Source organism: Pelmatolapia mariae, unplaced genomic scaffold, assembly GCF_036321145.2.
Source record: "Pelmatolapia mariae isolate MD_Pm_ZW unplaced genomic scaffold, Pm_UMD_F_2 NODE_ptg000074l+_length_41953_cov_1, whole genome shotgun sequence".
NCBI classification, from domain to species: Eukaryota; Metazoa; Chordata; class Actinopteri; order Cichliformes; family Cichlidae; genus Pelmatolapia; species Pelmatolapia mariae.
The window spans coordinates 13,123-33,885 of record NW_027051796.1 but is presented as its reverse complement, the minus strand read 5'-3'; the positions used below and the strand labels follow the sequence as shown (position 1 = coordinate 33,885).

General features: G+C 45.7%; 1 long non-coding RNA gene across 1 annotated transcript; it reads right to left on the bottom strand.

Moving 5' to 3' along the window:
• Positions 1–5,519: 5,519 nt before the first annotated feature.
• On the bottom strand, positions 5,520–19,798 carry LOC134622589 (uncharacterized). Its single transcript, XR_010093013.1, has 3 exons — positions 19,551–19,798; positions 16,593–16,766; positions 5,520–5,693 (listed from the first exon to the last, which is right to left on the bottom strand). It is a non-coding gene; the product is annotated as an uncharacterized LOC134622589 (long non-coding RNA).
• Between the last annotated feature and the right edge of the window lie 965 nt (positions 19,799–20,763).

Genomic DNA, 20,763 nt, shown 5'->3' with positions numbered 1-20,763 from the left:
AATACGTGTTCACCTGGTGAAACGTTACAAATGTGCGTGGGAGTAACTCTATAATGAGTCTGGACGACTATTTTTCTAAAATGCCTAACACAAGGTCTAAGAAAAAGACAGCTCCGACTGTGCAAGCTAGTGACATTGTGGATCCTATTGCGGCTGAGCCTGAAGAAGCTAACGCCAGCGACACAGAAGTCACCGCTGACGCTGAGGAAACTGGGAGTGACATCAACCCGAACATCCTCGCGGCTTTGAGTAAGATAACCGACAGCATTACAACTTTGTTGGATGTTAAAGTTGATACCGTGCTGGCCGCAATCCGCGAACAGACATCCCGGATCCAGGCCCTGGCAACGCGGGTGGGTGATGCCGCAAACAAACAAGAGAAAAAAAATGAATTTTTCACATTGAAGTTGTACATTTATCATAGTGTTGTCAAATTTTGCCGTGTGAAATACAAAAAAAACTGAACAAGAATCCTCAGAGTTGAACCCTCTGCACAGAGGTTCAGTTTCCTCTTCAGGTCCAAAAGGTCCCAAACAACAAGGTTTCAAACAGCTTCGTTCCAGCAGCATCAGCCACAGACATGCAGAGAAAATTCTTTGGATCTCTTGGTTGTGTTGTATGATGCTGTGTTTGCATATCTGCTGTCTGTGTTGCTTTGTGAGGATGGATCATCTACTGCAACCCCAGATAAACAGAGCTGGACCTGAACCTGGTAGCTTCACTTAGAAGAAACTTGTGACAGGAACGTGTGAGAAGTTTTGTGCAGACAAGTGTTGATTTTGAGTGTGGGACGAGGTCTCCACAGTCTTGTTTGTTTGTTTGTTTGCAGAATTTATTTCAACATGTGAACAATATACAGGTACATTTAGAAAAGAAAATAAGAGAGAGAGAAAAAAATATATATTATACAAAACCCCCCAAAACATTCTGATTAATTTACATGTTGAAAGGGAGTGGGAAGAAGTAAACACTTATTTAATCCCACCCCGTTCCCATAAATTATCAGTTAATATTTAGTCAGCTTCCTTACTGATATAATTTGTAATAAAATATAGTGAACAGATTTCTGATATACTTTATACTATAATGTTACATCATGAATTTTTTTTTTAATTGCTATTTATTTTTTTATTTTTTTAAATAGAGACATTCACTTAATTTCAATATTTTCCTTTTCTTTATAGTTCGAGGAGATCACATTTTTATAACTCTTTTTGAACAGTTTTATGTTTGGACATTGCTTTAATTCCCTATTCAGACTGTTCCATAGTTTCACCCCATGAACAGAAACACAAAAGCTTTTTCTTGTAGTTCGTACCTTCCCTGTTTTGAAGTTACAAAAACCCCTTAAATTATAACTTCCTTCTTTCAAAAAAAAACATACTCTGAATATTACCTGGCAGTTCTTTATTTTTTGCTTTGAATAGAATTTGTGCTGTTTGGAATTTCACTAGATCATCCATTTTCAATATTTCAGACTGCAAAAATAGTGAGTTTGTATGTTCCCTATAACCTGCACTGTGGATGATTCGAATTGCTTTTTTTTGGTTTTATAGTTGTTGCCCAGACCTCTGCACAATAACCTAAGTATGGTGAAACCAGTGAACAGTAGAGAATATGAAGGGATGTTCTGTCGAATATCTGTTTTGCCTTGTTTAGTACTGCAATGCTTCGTGATACTTTGGAATGAATATATCTTACGTGAGCTCTCCAGGTAAGTTTTTCATCTATTATTACCCCCAGAAATTTATTTTCACTAAACTCTTTCAATATCAACACCATTTATTTGAATCTTTGCATTTGTATTTAAACTAATAACTAAATAACATAAACTAAATAACATAAGTTTAGATTTATTCAAATTTAATGATAATTTGTTTTTATCAAGCCAGAACTTCACTTTACTTATTTCATTAGTCATATCCTCCAATAAATTCTGCAGATCATCACCAGAGCAAAAAATGTTTGTATGGTCAGCAAAGAGAACCATTTTTAATACTTTGGACACTTTACAGATGTCGTTAATGTTGAAGAGTTTTGGACCCAAAACTGACCCTTGGGGTACACCATAAGCAATGTCCATACATAAGGAGCAACCACCATTTAATTTCACAAACTGCTTCCTGTCACCTAAATAACTCCGGACCCAATCTAAAGCTACCCCTCTGACACCATAACGTTCCAGTTTTCTTATTAATATATTATGATCTATAGTGTCAAATGCCTTTGTCAAGTCTATGAATAACCCAGCCACATATTGCTTTTTGTCTATGGAATTTGTGATGTATTCTATTGAATCTAATAGTGCCAATGATGTTGATCTGCTTGATCTGAATCCGTACTGACTCTCGGTGAGTAGTTTATGTTTATAAATTTTTCCAGTCGGTTTTTAAACAGTTTTTCAAGAATTTTTGAGAATTGAGGTAGTAAAGAGACAGGCCTGTAGTTTGTGAAATGGTGTTTGTTGCCAGATTTGTATAGAGGTATAACTTTTGCTTTTTTCATTCTGTCTGGAAATCGACCAGTTTGAAATGATAAATTACAGATGTATGTAAACGGTTTTATAATAGCCTCAATGACTCTTTTAACCACTATCATGTCAATATCATTACAATCCAAAGATTTCTGATTTTTACATTTTTTACAATTTCAAAAACTTCATTTTCGTCAACGGCTGTGAGAAACATAGAATATGGATTTCTGTCAATCAGTGTATCCGGTTTTTCCTGTGCTTTCCCAGGATCAGTGACTGTTCTTGCTAGTTTGGTCCAGCAGTTACAAAGAATTCATTGAGACTATTTGCCACAACATCCATATTGTATTCTTCATGGTCATTACAAATGAAATACTTGGGATAGTTATTTTGTCCAGTCCCACGTTTTATAACACTGTTTAGTATTTCCCATAATCTTTTATTATTACTTCTATTTATATCTAATTGCTTCATATAGTATTCCTTTTTACTAAATCTAAGTATGTTAGTTAACCTGGTCTTTGTGGAGATCCACATTCTGCATACTGCCTGTGAGAAGCTGCAGACATTTCTCCTCCAAATCCACTGAGCAGCTGCTCGTGGTGCTATTAGCTTCATGTGTGCGTGTTAGCATGAAGCCTCGGTGACACTCTGCTGTGGACACGGTCACTGCTGGACGCGTGATGGACGAGTCGTCCTTCCTGTTAAACTTCTTTGAGGTGAGCTTGAAGCTGCTGCTTGGGGCGCATGCACAGCTGGTTATTGTACTGCAAATGTTCTGCAGACGAGTCCACGCGCTCACAACAAAGCTCAGTGTGGACGAGGCTGTGCACGCTCCAATGCTGATTGGTTGAAAAGTGGGCGGGAACAGGGAAGAGAGCAACAGCAGCGTTCAGCACAAACATGGAGGATCAAAGAAGAAGAACATGAGAAGCTCAGATGGAGGCTGCAGTGGACACTTTTCATTGTTTTACACTCGCTTTCACTTCAGCTTCACCAACAACAGCACAAGCAGAGCAGCCCACTGACTGCGTGGCCGTGACGGCGCCCCCTGGTGACTGTAAACCACTACAACATGTAGAGCCGTCTGCTGCTCATTTCTTTATCACCATCACAGGAGCTCTTTATCCTGTTCTTCACTCTCATTGGTTCTTTGTCTGCTTGTTTTTACAACAGTAGTCATTGTGATTGTTCAAAGAAGACAATCAGCTCTGACTAAATGCAGCTCCTACAGCAGTGATGGGAATAACTACTGAAGCTAATCCAGTATCAAAGCTCAGGAATCAGCAGCTCCCACCTCGTTTTCTTTGAACAACTATTTTTAGCTGCTGTGTTTCTGTGTTTCTGCAGACCTCAGACATCCTGCTGCTCTGCAGAACTGAAGCTCTAAAGGGCTCAGCCTTTATCTCCAAGAAACAAAGCTGATCATGGAGACCCAGCAGGTCAGCTGATCTGTGGACAGCACCAGCATCTTTAACTAAGTGTGAGAGGTGAGCAGTCTTTGGAAGCCTTTACTGTCTGATAGTCTCAGAGCAGGATTTGGATCATTATTTGGCTTTTCTTCTATTATTATGTTTAGTTTCTGCTTCACAGATATTCTCTGAGATGTTCTCTGAGATGTTTCCCACTGTTGGACAAACAGTTTCTTCATAAAGGAGATCTCCTGTGGAGTCCATCTGTGATAATACGATAAACACTGTAATATGATTCATATCTGAATGTACTGACTGTTAATTATTGATGAGAACATAATCGGTAAATATAAAGATGTTTGAGTTTGGCTTTGATGGATCAGAATAAAAGTAATAAAATAATGATTTTAGAGACAGGCCTAACTCAGGCCAGCTGACAGCCTGTGTACAAACAGACTTCAGAGTGAGTGAGAGTGAGTGTGAGTGAATGAGAGCACAAACAGGACACTCTGATCTCTGAATGTGTGACTCAGTGAAACAGAGGATTATACTGGATATACTGTGACTGACAAACAGAGTTTAAAGAGAAAGGTGTTTGGATTAAAATGGATTATGCTAAAGTGAACGTGCTAATGAAATCTGAACTGACTGAAATGTGAAGTGAAGATAATTCAGATGTGAAAGAGAGAGAGGGGGGTGATAATAAGGTGGGGCTGAAGATCAGTGAAGGGCATGTAAAGAGCTAATTGGCTGAGTAGATATCAGATCAACAGTTTCACAGTTTTCCCTGTGGATTATAACTTTAAGAAGATGTGACATTCATCAAGGAATCCTGCTCTCTGGATTATTTCCATGAACACTGAGCTGGAACACATCTACAGTGCTGGAAGTGCCCATCTCACCACCAACCTCTCTGTGCACATTCACTTTTTAACCCTTTGTGAAACAATAAAGGTTTAAATCTGAGTATTTATCTATGTTAGTGCAAACACCGCTAATAGGTTGGTTTAGTCTTTCAAGTAATATCTTCCCTTGGATCTGCGGTCCAGGCTCCTAAAATCATCCTAGTTTAACAAGCACTAAAATCTAGAGGAGAGCTGCACTAACAGGTGTGACTGATAAGATCTGACCTGCAAGGATACTCAGGTTTCTCCAAAAGTTGATTCTGTTCATCTAGATGTAGCGTTTTGTGAGAGAAATATTTCGTCACTCATCCACGTGACTTCTTCAGTCTCAGCTGACTGCAGGTTTCCCCAATCTTATAAACAGTACATTTGCATAATGACTGAAACCAGCCCACTGAAGGAACAATGGGCTGGGAGGTCAGTTCCTTAATCTTAATTCTCATGACCATTGATCAACAATCACTGACCAGATACTCATGTTTATGTGTATCAGGACAAGCAGAGAAGACATCGACTCTGTCAGGCAGCCTGAGTCCCCTCACCCACATCAGCTCAGAACTCTGCATTATCTACTGAGTCAGACTCAGAGGATCAGGGATCAGAAGTTCTACAAAGAGTAGAACCAGTCTTCCTGTATAGAGGTGTGTGGGCCTACTGATCCACAGTGTCAGCACAAATTTCACGTCATATTCATCTCAGCACAACTAAAACATGCTGACTGACCTCAGAGTTTCAAATCGACATCGTGGATTCTCCAGAAGAACACACAGCTGCTTCACTCCTGAATCCTGCAGGTTGTTGTAGTTTCCACTCAGGTCCAGCACTCTGGGATACGAGGGGTTGGACTTCAGTGCTGCTGCCAGATAATCACAGCTGATCTCTGACAAACCACAGCGGTCCAATCTGTATAAGGAATGAAAGATGTAAGTTTATTAGACAAAGTGCTTGAAATCATTCAGTGTTTCATCATCTGTTCAGAGCTGAAGAAGGTTCAGAATGTAGAAGTTTAGAAAATGGAAACTCCAAACAGCTGAAGCCAACAGGAAGCAGCTTCAAACAAACAAGAGAAGAAAAAAAAGAATTTTTCCCATTGAAGTCGTACATTTATCATAAAAACATGAAAAAGTTGTGTTTTTCCTTCAAGGAACCACAAGGCTTCACTTTGAAAGGTTAAGTGTGAAAGAAATGGACATATTTGAAGTCCAACACCTTTTTCCAGTCACATTATTAAAGCAGACAAACTACAAGCTCATTTTCATTCCAACAAGTCATCTTCTGACCCTTTATTATTATTGTTATTATTCAATATTTATGGAGGATGTTTTTAAATTAGGCTCAAATATGTGATAGACATTTAATCCCAGTTCAGTTTGGCCTCATCCTGGGCCGGATTATCCAACACGCACTCTGACCACAGGCCCAGGGGCCATGCACAGCTGGGCTCCATCCAAGAGACAGGAAACAAACCAACACCATAATAAAGAGCACCATTTGATCTTCTTACATCTTCAAGCCAAACATACTAAAAACATGAGCATACATATGTTTTCTGATAAAATGATGTGACAGTTAGAAAAGAATAAAGTGGTGGTGTTACAGCCTTTCTCCCCTCTGCTGCCGAGGCTGTTAGTCTCTCCCAAACTCAGCTACAGGACTTCCAAATGAATGAAAGCAGCAGAGGTGGCTTTACAAATGAAAGAGGAAGAGGAGAAGAAGAGGAGAGGGAGGCCACCCTGACCATCACTCCAGCTGAAAACATCACACTTCCATTAAAGTTGGTGAGAAAATGTTGAGCAGGATGAGCTGCTGGCTAATCTGGAGGCTGTAGCAGCAGCTCACAGTCACAGTGGATTTCCACTCATGAAAAAGCTCTGGCTGCTTCATTTCTCATCTCATATGAGAGACTTTACAGCTTCAGTGAAGCTGTACTGTGATGATTTCTTTCCATATTCAGCCCAATGTGCTCTGTATTGTTTTATGCAGGTCATCTAAACAGGAATGAGCAGCTCATTTCAATATAAAAGGTTGGAACTGTGAAGAAAACAAACAGAGCTCATAAACTGAAACTGATTTCATTTTTTCAGCTGGAACATTTTAGTTGTTCCTTTTTCAATACATACATAATTATATTTACAGTAAGTCTTATCATTCCCCTTTTCTCTGTCAGTCACCGCCAATGTTCCCTCTAATGTTTCATGTGTCTGAACACACAAACTCCCTGAGCGTCCCTTGGACCACTGTGAGCGACAGCAGACGTGTGCACTGTGGTCACGCCAGCATCTAATCCATCCAAGTTACATGGTTTATTAAAATAATCAAATTACAGCATTTACATTTATGTTAGACTACTTTTAATTAACTGCTTTAGCCCACTTAAAATGTAAATAAGGTTAGCACGTTGTTAAAGCAGGCCATAGAAAAGGCATCATATGTTTTGTTGTATGTAGTAGTCATGTACAAAATGTAGTCATTGACCTGTGTAGTATGTTAACACTATTGGAAGTAAAAATAACTTGAACTCCAATTTTGAAAACACAACTTTCTTTCTTTTTCTTTCTTTCTTTCTTTCTTTTTTTCTTCATAAAGCTCTGACTTGTATTATGAGTCTGTGGTCTGGGAGAGAGTCCTGTAACTCTAGATGCAAAATACAGTAAATAATGACCAATGCTGGGCAATGAATTATATAGTTACTTCTTCAAAAAAGTTACTGAGTTTTGCAAACAACAAAGTTTTTTGCAGCTGTTTACCTAAAAATGCAGCCAAGGCGTTTTTTTAAATAAACATTTCAAACTATTTACAGAACAATCAGCTGTTCTGCATCAAATCTGATGCCACACAAATTATTTGTGCCACTCCAAAAATAATTTGTCCACTATGAGATAAAGGAGAACAACAGCCTGATACCTGCAGGCCTGACAACAGGAAATGTATCACTGCTGTAACATTCAGCAGTCGCCTCATTGTTCTGACACACACAACAAAACTATTGACTACACTACACACTAACTACACAAGACAACACACTAAGACACTCCAAACACGCTAAACGTCACAAATCTCTCGCATCTCAAAACACGCCGTCACTCCTTAAACTTCTCCTTCCCTAAAAAAAATAAATGCCATATCATTTTTTGATTGGTCGACATGGTACATTTTTCGACCAATAGGAAAGGGTGGGGGTTTTTGGTTTTGTCAGCGTTTCTAAGGAAAACGGCATTTCCCTTAGAAAACGCCGTTTTTACCGTTTCTTCCCGCAGTAAATATTGTAGCGTTCCCCCGACAGAAGACACAGACGATCGGCGTACTGGTTACTGGCGTCTTTATTGATATTCGTACACGGGCTACTGTGGGCCGTAGCCAACGCAAAAAAACAGGAAAAAAGCGCGCTCACAGCAACAACAACAATCCCTCTTCTCTCTTTTCTCTTCCGCCACCACACACCCCAGCTTCTCTCTGCCCCTGCCCCCCGAACACTCTCAGCCAACCACACACATGCTCTCCTCCAGACTCTCTGTAATTGGTAACCGAACTGATTGACAGGCCAACCGGCCTATGGACTACTGCACGTTCAAGGACACTCAGTAAATCACCCTGTTGTGGGTGTGGTCCAACTATGCCATAGGTAACTGATAATTCTGAACACAAACACTGATGACACAAAAGTCAACTAACTTGTAACCCAGTCCGCTACACTACCCCGACCCCTCAAAGTCCCTCGCCCACGAGGACGGATAAAGTCTCTCAGATGGCCTGGTGGTCTATGGTGCCTCCTTGGGCGAAGGCGCCCGGACGGAGGTGGAGGGGGGTCCGCGTCCAAAGTGGCTGTGGGCCCAGGGCTCACAAGGCTCACAGTAGGGGCTGTCACAATGGTGGTGGCAGCATCTGCAGGGGTGGAGTCCAGGTCTGTCTGCGGCCCACCCTGTTGCGTCAGTGCAGTGGCTGTACCCCGATACGGGGCCAGTCTGTCACGGTGCAGGGCGACCCTCCGTCCCCTTGGGGGCAGTTGTACCCTATACACCACTTCCCCCAGACGTTCCAGAACTTTACAGGGTCCGACCCAGTCACTGCTCAGCTTAGGGCACCTGCCCTTTTTCCTCTGGGGGTTGTACACCCAGACCAGTTCCCCCACGTCAAAATGTCGGCCTCTGGAATGGACGTCGTAGTTCCTCTTCTGCCGCGCCCCCGCGCTTGTCAATTTCCTCCTAGCAAAGTCATGAGCAGACTCCATGCGATCCTGGAGTTTCCTCGCATAGTCAGGACCTGGTTGGTCCCCATCAGCATCGGGAGGCCGGCCCATCATCATCTCCGCTGGTGTCCTGATCTCCCTGGCCAACATCAAGAGGGCAGGAGAGCACGAAGTGGAGTCTTGGACCGCCGAACGATATGCCATGAGGACCAAGGGAACATGACTGTCCCAGTCACGTTGGTGTTTAGCCGTCACTAGCGCCAGTTGCTCTGCCAGCGTACGGTTAAATCTCTCAACGAGTCCATCACTCTGTGGGTGGAGGGGTGTTGTACGGGTCTTATGGGAGCCTAGTTTCTCGCACATGGCCGCGAACACACGAGACTCAAAGTTCCTGCCCTGGTCCGTGTGAATTACTTCAGGCACCCCAAATCTGCTGAACATCCCCTCCACCAGAGCATCCACAATTGTTTCGGCCTCTTGGTCAGGCAAACTGTATGCCTCCGGCCACTTTGTGAAGTAATCCATAACTGTAAGGACATAGCGGTTTCCCTTTTCTGTGCGGGGAAAAGGACCCAGGATGTCCATCCCCACCCTCTCCATAGGGTACCCTGCTGGAAACTGTTGCAGTTGGGCATGGGACTTGGCTGTGGGTCCCTTCCGTGCTGTACAGCTGTCACAGCGGCGGCAAAAGTCCTCTACGTCCCGTCTATGACGGGCCCAATAAAACCCCTGCCGGAGGCGGCGGAGTGTTTTGGTGACGCCAAAGTGGCCAGACCCTGGGATCCCATGCACTGCGCGGAGCACCATCTCCTGCAGGGCCCGCGGAACAACCAACTGCCACCTCATCTCGCCCGTAGCCGGTTCCTTCCAGCCCCTTTGCAGCACTCCATCGTGCTGCCGCAAGGCATCAAACATGGACCAGAGTCCCTTTGTGGCACGTGACAATATGGCGATTTCCTCCCATTGGGGTCGTTTCTGTTCCTCAATCCACCCGAGCACCGGCTTGATGTCAGCATCCTCCCCCTGTTGATGCCTCCACTCCGTTGCGTCCACCGCGACCAGCCTCTGACAGGATGGCCGTTCCTCCACCCCCGTCACCGCACACTTTACATCGGGCACCAATTGGTCCTCCTCCTGAGCTTCCTTCCTCTCACAGTAGTGGCATCCGTCCTGGGCACAGGGTCTACGAGAAAGCGCATCTGCGTTCCTGTGCTGGACCCCAGGTCTGTGCACGACCTCGAAATCATAAGCCTGCAGCTCCTCGATCCAGCGTGCCAGCTGCCCCTCTGGCTCCTTAAAAGACATGAGCCACTGCAAGGCAGCATGGTCCGTTCTGACCGTAAAGTGGAGGCCCCCGAGGTAATACTTGAAGTGGCGTATGGCACATACCACTGCGAGCAGCTCCCGCCTTGTGACGCAATAGCGGCGTTCTGCTTTGTTGAAGGCCCGACTATGGTATGCCACCACTTTCTCCCCGCCGGGTGTCACCTGGGCTAGCACTGCACCAGACCCGACACTGCTGGCATCTGTGTCAAGGACAAAGGGCAGAGTGGGGTCAGGCGGCGAGAGCACTGGGGCCCCAACTAGGGCTTCCTGTAGTGAGGCGAAAGCTACCTGGCAACCTGCCGTCCACTGGAAGGTCACACCCTTTTGGAGCAGGTGGAACAGTGGCGCGGCCAAGCAAGAAAAGCCCCTTACAAACCGTCTGTAGTACGACGCCAAGCCCAGGAAGCTCTTTAACTCCTGCACAGATCTTGGGGTGGGCCAGTCCTTCACAGCTTGGATCTTATCATCCATGGTGCCGACCCCCCCGGCCCCCAGTCGGTGGCCCAGGAACGCAACCTCACGTCGCATGAAACAGCACTTTCCTGGGTTGAGTTTTAACCCCGCTGCCAATACCCTCTCCAGGACCCGTCTGAGGGCCCCAAGGGCAGCATGGAAAGACGCACCATGGACCAAGATGTCGTCCAGGTACACCACACATTCTCCGCGGGGGATTCCAGTGAGCACCTTATCCATGAGTCTCTCAAATGTGGCAGGGGCATTGCAGAGGCCAAAAAGAAGAACTTTAAATTGCCATAAGCCTCCGCTGGTAATAAATGCAGTCTTTGGTCTGGCATCTGGTGCGAGGGGTACCTGCCAGTACCCGCTGCGTAGGTCTAGGGAGGAAAACCATGAGGACCCTGCCACAGTGTCAAGGGTCTCATCTATACGTGGTAACGGATATGGGTCCTTCTTTGTCACCTTATTCAGAGGCCGGAAATCCACGCAGAACCGCCATTCATCCTTCACCTTCTTCGGAACCATAACAACCGGAGAGGCCCAGGGACTGGTGGATGGTTCAATGAGTCCAGCACGCTGCATCTCTCGCAGAGCCTTCTCCGCTGCAGCCTGTCTGGCCAGGGGGAGGCGTCTAGGCCTCATCCGAACGGGCTGTGCCTCTCCAGTATCGATGTCGTGATGAATGAGGTCAGTGCGGCCCATATCATCCTCTGAGAAGGAGAAGCAGTCCTTGAAGTCCAGCAGCAACTGCCAGAGCAGGCCCTGCTCGCCCGCAGTCAGTCCATCGCAGTTCTCCTCCCACACCCTCCTCACAGCTGAAACTCTGCCGCCCTTGTCCGGCGGTTCCTCAGGAAGAAGGGGAGGGCATGAAGCAGCATAGTGTGCAGATGAGGTCAGTGTAAGTGTGTCCTCGGGGGCGGCCGGACTACTAGTCAGATCTGGGGGGAAGTCGGCTGCCCGCTCAGAAAGGGCATGGGCTGCAGGGTGATCAGGTAGGGGTGGCCGCCTCAGCATCCGAACAACACCACCGTCAGGGAACGAGAGCATTCCCCTCCCTGTGTCAATAACGCAGTCCAGTGCCCTGAGCACATCCAGCCCTAGTATACAGTCTTCCAGGTCTGCAACCCATACAGAGCAGCGGACTGACTTCCTCCCCACAGTTAGGGAGAGCAGTGTTTCCCCTAGCATGGGGGCCCGCTCACCCGTCACAGTCTGCAGCTTCACCGTGGTAGGGAGGATGCGAACCCCCGTTCCCACCACATCAGGTCTTAAAACTGTAGCGGAAGACCCGGTATCCACCAGGGCTGAGCAGCATAGTCCATTTACAACTAATGGGGCATACCAGCAGCTGCCAACCCAAGTCCTGCCCAACAAAACAAGCCGCTCCACCTGTCCATCCACAGCTCCGCAAGGTCGCTGTGCGCCCCCGTGTGACCCGAGCTGGGTCGTCCCTCCCGGAATAGGAGGCCGGGACACAGCCCCAGGGTCCTGCATCGTCCCGGTTATGCAGACCCCATGTCGTTTCCCTGATCCGGGTGGGCATGGGGACAGTCTCTGGCTAGGTGACCCGGCCGTCCACATCCCCAGCAGACCCTCGGCCCTCCTCTCGGCCTTTGTTCCCCACGCAGCGTGACAGCTCTCACCAATTGGGTCAGTTCCTCCGCCCACGCGGGCTCAGCGGTGCCCGGTGCAGTCCCCCTTGCAGCCCCCGTCTGCGGTGGCCTGGTCAGCTCAGTCAGGGGTCTAGCAGCCCCAGCGCACAGTAACTCCCTCTCCGTAGCCATCTCCAGGGCCTCCTGAAGGGATTTAGGGTGAGCTAACAGTGTTTGAATCCGCAGCCCATCGGGAAGCAGGGCCTGCAGGAAGTGGTCACAAGCTAATTCGCCCTGGATGGTGGGGGGCATGTGGGCATAGGTGCGGTGGACCAGCCCCTCGATGTCATTAGCTAGGTCCCTAATGGATTCTCCTGAACGGCGACGGCGGCTGCACAGTTCGGAGCGTAGCAGGCTCGGAGCAGAGCAAGAACCAAACCGCCTCTTCAGAGCCCCGACCAAAGCATCATAATCCCCCCTGCCCTCTGGGCTCAAAAGCAGCAAGCTAGACAGGGCATCGCCAGTAAGGCACATAGCCAGCTGCAGGGATTTTTCTTCAGCAGACCACCCACCAGCCCTGGCCAACAGTTCAAACTGTGCATGAAAAGCCTCCCAGTCAGTCTTGCCATCATACCTGGGGGTCTTTATGGGAGCGTGGAAGCGCCTCCATGCGTTGGCGTGTCTCTCCCCACACTCTCAGCAGCTGCAGACGTCCCCACAGAGCTCCGACGGCCACCCGAACGACGAGAGGATGAAAAGCCGGCTTCTCTCGCCATATCCGCGGTCGTTCGTCTCACACCGCTCTCTATGCTCCGCGAACTTCAGGTCCCCGGCAGGGTAGTCGTGTCCATGAGCTTCTGCCGAAGGCTCTCGTTTGATCTTGGAGTAATCCATCGGAAGCATTCCGCACAGTCCCGCAAAAAGAGAAAAAAGAAAAAAAAAAATCTCCAGCGTCCACAGCCGATGCCGTGGGTCGAGGCGACACGAGCGCAGATAACTCCGGAGGCGAGCTTCACGTTTACTTCTGACACCAGTGTAGCGTTCCCCCGACAGAAGACACAGACGATCGGCGTACTGGTTACTGGCGTCTTTATTGATATTCGTACACGGGCTACTGTGGGCCGTAGCCAACGCCAAAAAAACAGGAAAAAAGCGCGCTCACAGCAACAACAACAATCCCTCTTCTCTCTTTTCTCTTCCGCCACCACACACCCCAGCTTCTCTCTGCCCCTGCCCCCCGAACACTCTCAGCCAACCACACACATGCTCTCCTCCAGACTCTCTGTAATTGGTAACCGAACTGATTGACAGGCCAACCGGCCTATGGACTACTGCACGTTCAAGGACACTCAGTAAATCACCCTGTTGTGGGTGTGGTCCAACTATGCCATAGGTAACTGATAATTCTGAACACAAACACTGATGACACAAAAGTCAACTAACTTGTAACCCAGTCCGCTACAATATAAACAACGATAGTATTCAGGAAGAAAACCAAACATTGCAGATATTTTTATCACAACTCTGGTTTTACGTGGCCGATCAACACAATTTAAAAACTGGTATAAAGTCCACACTTTTTTCGTCAGTTGTTCCGTCTGTCCTGCTCACATCTCCAATGGTTGGACACGTTGTCATTAATGTGGCTTCACTCCACATCAGCCACGCTTTGCTAGCTAAAACACCGGTGTCAGCACATCAGGACGCTGTCATAGCCTGTCAGCGACGTTGATTAGCTGCGTATATACGAATGTGAATCGCATCATTGGCTGGACTATGGGATAAGGTGGCATCTTTCTAATCCCATACGGAGCAGCCAGTCACTGACTAACACTGCAAAACAGAATTGTTGAAGTATTAATTTTAATTTCAATTCAGGTGGATTTTTTTTGCATGCAACGCAGATTTTCTGTGCGCAGAGACTGTGCCAGCAGTGCACAATTGCGCACGCGTGCAGCTTAGAGGGAACATTGGGCACCACCACAGTTTACATCAACAAAACTTTACTTCAGATTTGTTTTCATGTTTTGATCCAGTGATGAGAGCCGTTTCCCCCATGTCCAGTACTTGTACTAAGCTAGGCTAAACATGTCCAGTGTCTGTCTCTGTGCAGCTTTTAATCTGATGTTAATAAGGTAGAAATGGAGGAAGAAGAAGAAAATGACTTCATCAATCAACATGCAGCTGCCAACCCAAATGGTGAGGTGGTGGTTAGTTATTACTGTTGTTTATGATCCCCTACATTATCCTACATTCAAATATATTCTCCAGCTACAATAGTGTTTGTGTTCCTAACAGGATTTCATGAATGTGTTATTGTTCATGTCACATCTGTATGAAACAAAGAGGAAGTTTATCCTTCATGATCACAAACTGTTCCAGCATGTAAACCTGAGATCTGTGTGGAGCAGCTGACCTGTACGATGTGCTCAACACAAACATTATTTACCATCAGTTACTGTGTGACTGAACCACGTGGGTGTATGAAACATCGCTTTTAGTTTTAATAGCACATGGCAACATTCAGACGTGAATCTATACAGTAACACTTTGATTTACAGTGAGGAGACTGTTGAAGGGAACGATGAGGGGAAACTGTAACAGCAGCAACAGAAACCAGAAGACAAAGCTGAGGTCTGGGTTCCTCTATGCTGCACACAGCCTCCTGCTCCTGTACTTTAGTAAACACATAAATATCTCCAAGTACACTTACTTCAGAAACTTCATTACAAGTTTACTTCAGTTTTAAATTACTCACAACATCAGCACACATGAGCAAACAAAGTAACTCACACAGCTACGGTTCAAGTTTAGTCATCTTTAATACAAATATACCTCATTATTATGAATCTCACAGCTACCTGCTCATTGAACTGAACAATATTTCTGTTTTAACATTAAAAAAAAATGTGACTGTAAAAAATTTCAGACAGTAATTAAGAATCTCCTAAACCAGAGGTTCCCAAAGTGTGGGGCCCGCCCCCTAGGGGGGGCGCAGAGCCATTGCAGGGGGGGCGCGGCATGAAAAGGAAAAAACAATGCTTGGACACTGCTACCACTGGCGCCTCCACAAACGCAAATCAGGAGATGAAGCATAGCTGAATATGTTTCCAAACCAACTTCCTTCCAAGCCAAAATACTAGAAAATATGGTGAAGCATATCTTCCCTTTGGCTTCACCTGCACAAGTGCCATGGTAGGTCTCCCCTGCAGAATTGGTTTTCCCTGCGTCGGGAGCAGCGCTGGGCTCTTCAAATCACGGACAAACAGTATCCCACATTCTTGATTTTTAGTTCACAAACACTTTTAATGACTAACTACTCCTGACATTTTAGAGATTTTAGCTCTTTATACAGTAAAGTTACAGTGGGATACAAATAACATCAGGCTGATCCTGCCACAATTTGTTCCCCCTGTTCAAATCACGGACAAACAGCATCCAACAGTTTTTTATGTTTTTGAACCCATTTTGCAGAGGGATTGAAAAATGTATTGATAGCAATGTTAAATATTATTACACAGGAAAAAAACAACTACATGTAAAATAATTACACCGTGACGCCTCTGCCTTTCTAAATGGAGGGACAGTAGCTGCGTGTGTATATGTAAGCGTGTAAAACCTGAAGATAGTCAGATTAACAGTAACAGTATTTCGTCTCTATCTGCTATTCTGCAATTAATCTCATGTAAACAACGTGGTGCACAGCGTGACGTGAAAAAAGAAATCCCTTTGACGTTGCGTGACGAACTCTGTTTACGCGTTTCCGTTTACGCGTGATCCTCGTTCACGCGTAAACGGAAAAGAGTTTTAAAAATCTCCGTTTTCGGTGATTCCAAACACCGTTTACGTGTGGACGAAACAGCTGCCTTTTCAAAAATGCGTGTGTAGGTGTGGACGTAGCGTAAAAGAGTTAGTACTTTATTTCCTTACTGCCTGTAATTTATTGCAGTTTACTTGTATTTGCTTAATAGTTTACTAAATGTTTGAGGTGTGAAATAAACCGCAATGGAGCAAAATATGGGTGTGTGTGGTTGGAGGATGCGTTCGTGTGCGCGCGTGCACGAGGGGGGGGCGCGAACATTTTTCTTGTAAAACAAGGGGGGCCCAGCAAAAAAAGTTTGGGAACCACTGGCCTAAGCAATCCAAAGATAAAGAAAAGTTCACCTGCCAATTCTATAAAGCTTGGTTGTTTATGCAATAATATAATTTAATGATCAGCAGTGGGGATGTTTGGATCCTGACCTGAGAGTTTCCAGTGTACAATGTGGACTCTGCAGTGCAGCAGACAGAAGTTTCACTCCTGAATCCTGCAGGTCATTGTTACTCAGGTCCAGCTCTTTCAGACTAGAGGACTGGGACTTGAGAACTGAGGACAGAGCATCACAGCTTCTCTCTGAGAGGTTACAGCCACTCAGTCTGGAAGAAAACAAACAAACAAATTAATTAAATCAGTCAAATGAAACCTTTTTAATGCCAGCATGCAATACAATTATTGGTTAACTAAATAGCTTCATTAAAACACAACTCTTCTTCTATATCACCACTTACTCCTTGTAAGCTCCACCTGCTCCACCTTCTGAGTCAGAAGACATGAAAACAAACTGTAAATCTAGCACAAACATGATTGGAAATCTTCTCAGATCCATTTGTACTTTTAGAGCCTGATACTGAAATATAGCAGCACGGACATTCACAGCAGCAAAGGGTTCTTGCTGATCGGAGCTGGCTTGGCCCTGGCTTATTGAAGATTAAAGAAAGCAGAATCAGCTATTCAAAACCCCACAAGGCTGCCCGCTGTGACTGAAACGATGGGACGGGTCGTGACTTCTCAAAATGGGCTCATTGAACGCAGCACGGATAAGATCTTGAAGAAGCTCATGGCGGTCGTGAGTTCTCAGACTTTGCTCTTTGAGCGCAAAACTGATAACATCTGGGAAAAGCTCGCGGCTCTCCAACTGGAGATTAAGAGACGAGTGACGGACTGTTAGATCAGCTGTGAAATTGACATGCAGTTGTTCGCACCAAAGAAAAACACCAACATTTCATGCGGCTAACATACCGGCGCCAGCTGTGGTCTCAAGACTGGAGCTGAACATAACAAATCTCACCCTGATAACAGACGGTGTTTAGACTGTTCCTTCCCATCCTAAGCATGCTTATCCCCTCTCGGTGCAGACAGTGGGCCGAGGGGACCAGCGCAAATGCTGCAGGCCCAGATGCGCTGTCTACACCGGCTGTCTCTCACCTGTTACCCATCCCTGTTGCTTGTCATGTGTTTCTGTGGCGTATTAAGAGTTTTCATGTGCTCTGCGCTAAGGTCATTTTTTTCTGTTCTCAAACTGATCTCCCTGTTGGAGCTCAGTCTGGGGGGAGTTCATTTTTCTACTCATCTTTCCTGGTGTTGGGCATATTCCGCTGTTCGGTTCCGGGTCGCTGCTCGTGCGGCTGACCGACCAGCTACCTAGCCGTACCTGTCTCCCTAATGTGATGTTTGTGTATTGTATGTACGGTTGGCAAGGTCAGTATCCTAATTGCCCCTTGAAAATAAATGCAGTGTTCTGAATCTGAAAAGATTACAGAAGACGACTGTGTTCAGTAAATATTACGCTCATGCTGTCAAGAAATACCAAAGGCAGGTAAAACTCTGGTTGTTGCAGCCATCCAGTATGACATGCTTTGTACTGTTCTGCTGCAGTTTGTGACACCTGGTTGATGAGTTGTGAAGGATGAAGAAACAAACACTTCACTCAATGTTTTTCTTCTAAACTGCATGTAATTTTGGCAGCTGAGAGTTTTTCACACTCTGTCCCAGCTGCAAATAAATAACTTTACCCACTTGGATCCTTATCATTCAAGATTGTGAAAAGATTCTCCACTCAGAGAATACTGGTGATTTTAGATGAGAGAGATGGTTTGGAAGATGATGAAGGGGAAGAGTTTTTGCAACTTGAGGCCTTTTGTCTTCACTGTATAAGACAGAGAAGGCAGGAAGGGAGGGAGAAGTGAGGAGAATAACACACAGGAAATGGTCTTGGGTGGACTCAAACCAGGCCCTGGAGTCACGACTCTAACTTTCAGTACATGGGTCACCTGCTCAGCCAGGTAAGCTACAGCAGTCAGCAGTGTGTGAGTTCATTTGAAGACAATGATGACTATAAGTCAGGTAAAAAAAAAAAATACTTATCATCAACCAACAAGGGAAAACAGTGAGCTTGAATGACCAAGCTTTGACCAAGGGTGGCTCACTCCTCGGTCTTCTTGCCCAAGGAGTGAGCCACCCTGCATGGCTATCAATGTGGTGCAACCAAGGCCATCATACAGTACAGGCCATCCAAGCTGATTTTTAACTTTTCATCCCAGATACCACCTTAAAAATCATCTAGATTAGGATATGATGGCTGATCTGAATTGTGTTCTAGATCCAATCACAACAAACAGAGAGGTGTTGTGTGTCCAAGGTGAACAGAAGAATATATACATGCATAAAGTCAATAAAGTCAGAAGGTTTGCTTTAGACTGTGGTGCAGTTTTTTTTTGTTCTTTTTTTTTAATCAAGATTAAATTTTATAGCAACCACAGCAGAGATGACCAGGGAAGGTGTGCTTGAGGGGATATAGCTAAAAAAGCTGGTTTCAGACTGAAGATGAACTGAGGTGCTGCACCCAAGTCTGCAGGTTCAGGGAGGGACAAACATCTGCTGCAACCAGGCTGGAGTGAGAGGAGAGAGCAGGCCAACAACAACAAAGAAACAACAAACACACTGTGGAAGACAGAGGCAGAGTTTAAAGTGTAACTAAGGATGTTTCTCTGGCTGCCATGATTCACTGAGTAATTCAAATGCTTTCTTTAATGCAGGACCCACCATGCATGTAAAAGCAAGTGTTTCACCAATGTTTGTGACTAAAAATAGACCTGCAGTAGAAATGTATCAAGGAGAATGCGTGTGAATATAAAGTATCACAACATTAGGCACATGCAGCCTAAGTTTTTAAACAAAGACTGATAACATAACAGCAGCAGTGATGATCAGAGTTTATGGTGAATTCAGCGTCTCGAGTACACCGAGTTCTGGAGGCATCAAAGAGGTTACAGTTTCAAAACTTTAGGATATAAATTCATACAAAGACAGAAAGTCTGGTGAAATAAATTACTGACACAGTTGGATGTTAAAAGTAAAGACATGAGTACAAATGTACTCACAGAGCTTTGTTGGAGGCTTTGACCACTGGCAGCAGCCTCAGAAGAGCCTCCTCTGAAGCAGAGTATTTCTGCAGGTCAAACACATCCAGATCTTTTTCTGATGACAGTAAGATGAAGACCAGAGCTGACCACTGAGCAGGAGACAGTTTATCTGTGGAGAGACTTCCTGATCTCAGGGACTGTTGGATCTCCTCCACTAGAGAACGATCATTCAGTTCATTCAGACAGTGGAAAAGATTGATGCTTTTCTCTGCTGACAGATTCTCACTGAGCTTCTTCTTGATGTACTGGACTGTTTCCTGGTTGGTCTGTGAGCTACTTCCTGTCTGTGTCAGCAGACCTCGTAGGAGAGTCTGATTGGTCTGCAGTGAAAGACCCAGGAGGAAGCGGAGGAACAAGTCCAGGTGTCCATTTGGACTCTGTAAGGCCTTGTTCACAGCACTCTGATGAAGTGATCGGACTTTTAGTTTGGTAAATAATTTAGATTTCTTGGAGGTTGTTTGTTGTTCTTCCAGCAGATTTTTTCCAGAGTTGATGAAGGTCAGATGGACATGAAGAGCAGCCAGAAACTCCTGAACACTCAGATGGATGAAGCAGAACACCTTGTCCTGGTACAGTCCTCTCTCCTCTTTAAAGATCTGTGTGAACACTCCTGAGTACACTGAGGCTGCTCTGATATCGATGCCACACTCTGTCAGGTCTGATTCATAGAAGATCAGGTTTCCTTTCTGCAGCTGATCAAAAGCCAGTTTTCCCAGAGACTTGATCATCTTCCTGCTCTCTGGACTCCAGTGTGGATCTGTCTCAGCTCCTCCATCATACTTGACCTTCTTCACTTTGGCCTGAACCACCAGGAAGTGGATGTACATCTCAGTCAGGGTCTTGGGCAGCTGTCCTCCCTCTCTGGTTTTCAGCACATCCTCCAGAACTGTAGCAGTGATCCAGCAGAAGACTGGGATGTGGCACATGATGTGGAGGCTTCGAGCTTTCTTGATGTGGGAGATGATCCTGCTGGCCTGCTCCTTATCTCTGAATCTCTTCCTGAAGTACTCCTCCTTCTGGGGGTCAGTGAACCCTCTGACCTCTGTCACCATGCCAACACAGTCAGGAGGGATCTGATTGGCTGCTGCAGGTCGTGTGGTTATCCAGAGGTGAGCAGAGGGAAGCAGTTTCCCCCTGATGAGGTTTATCAGCAGCACATCCACTGAGGTGG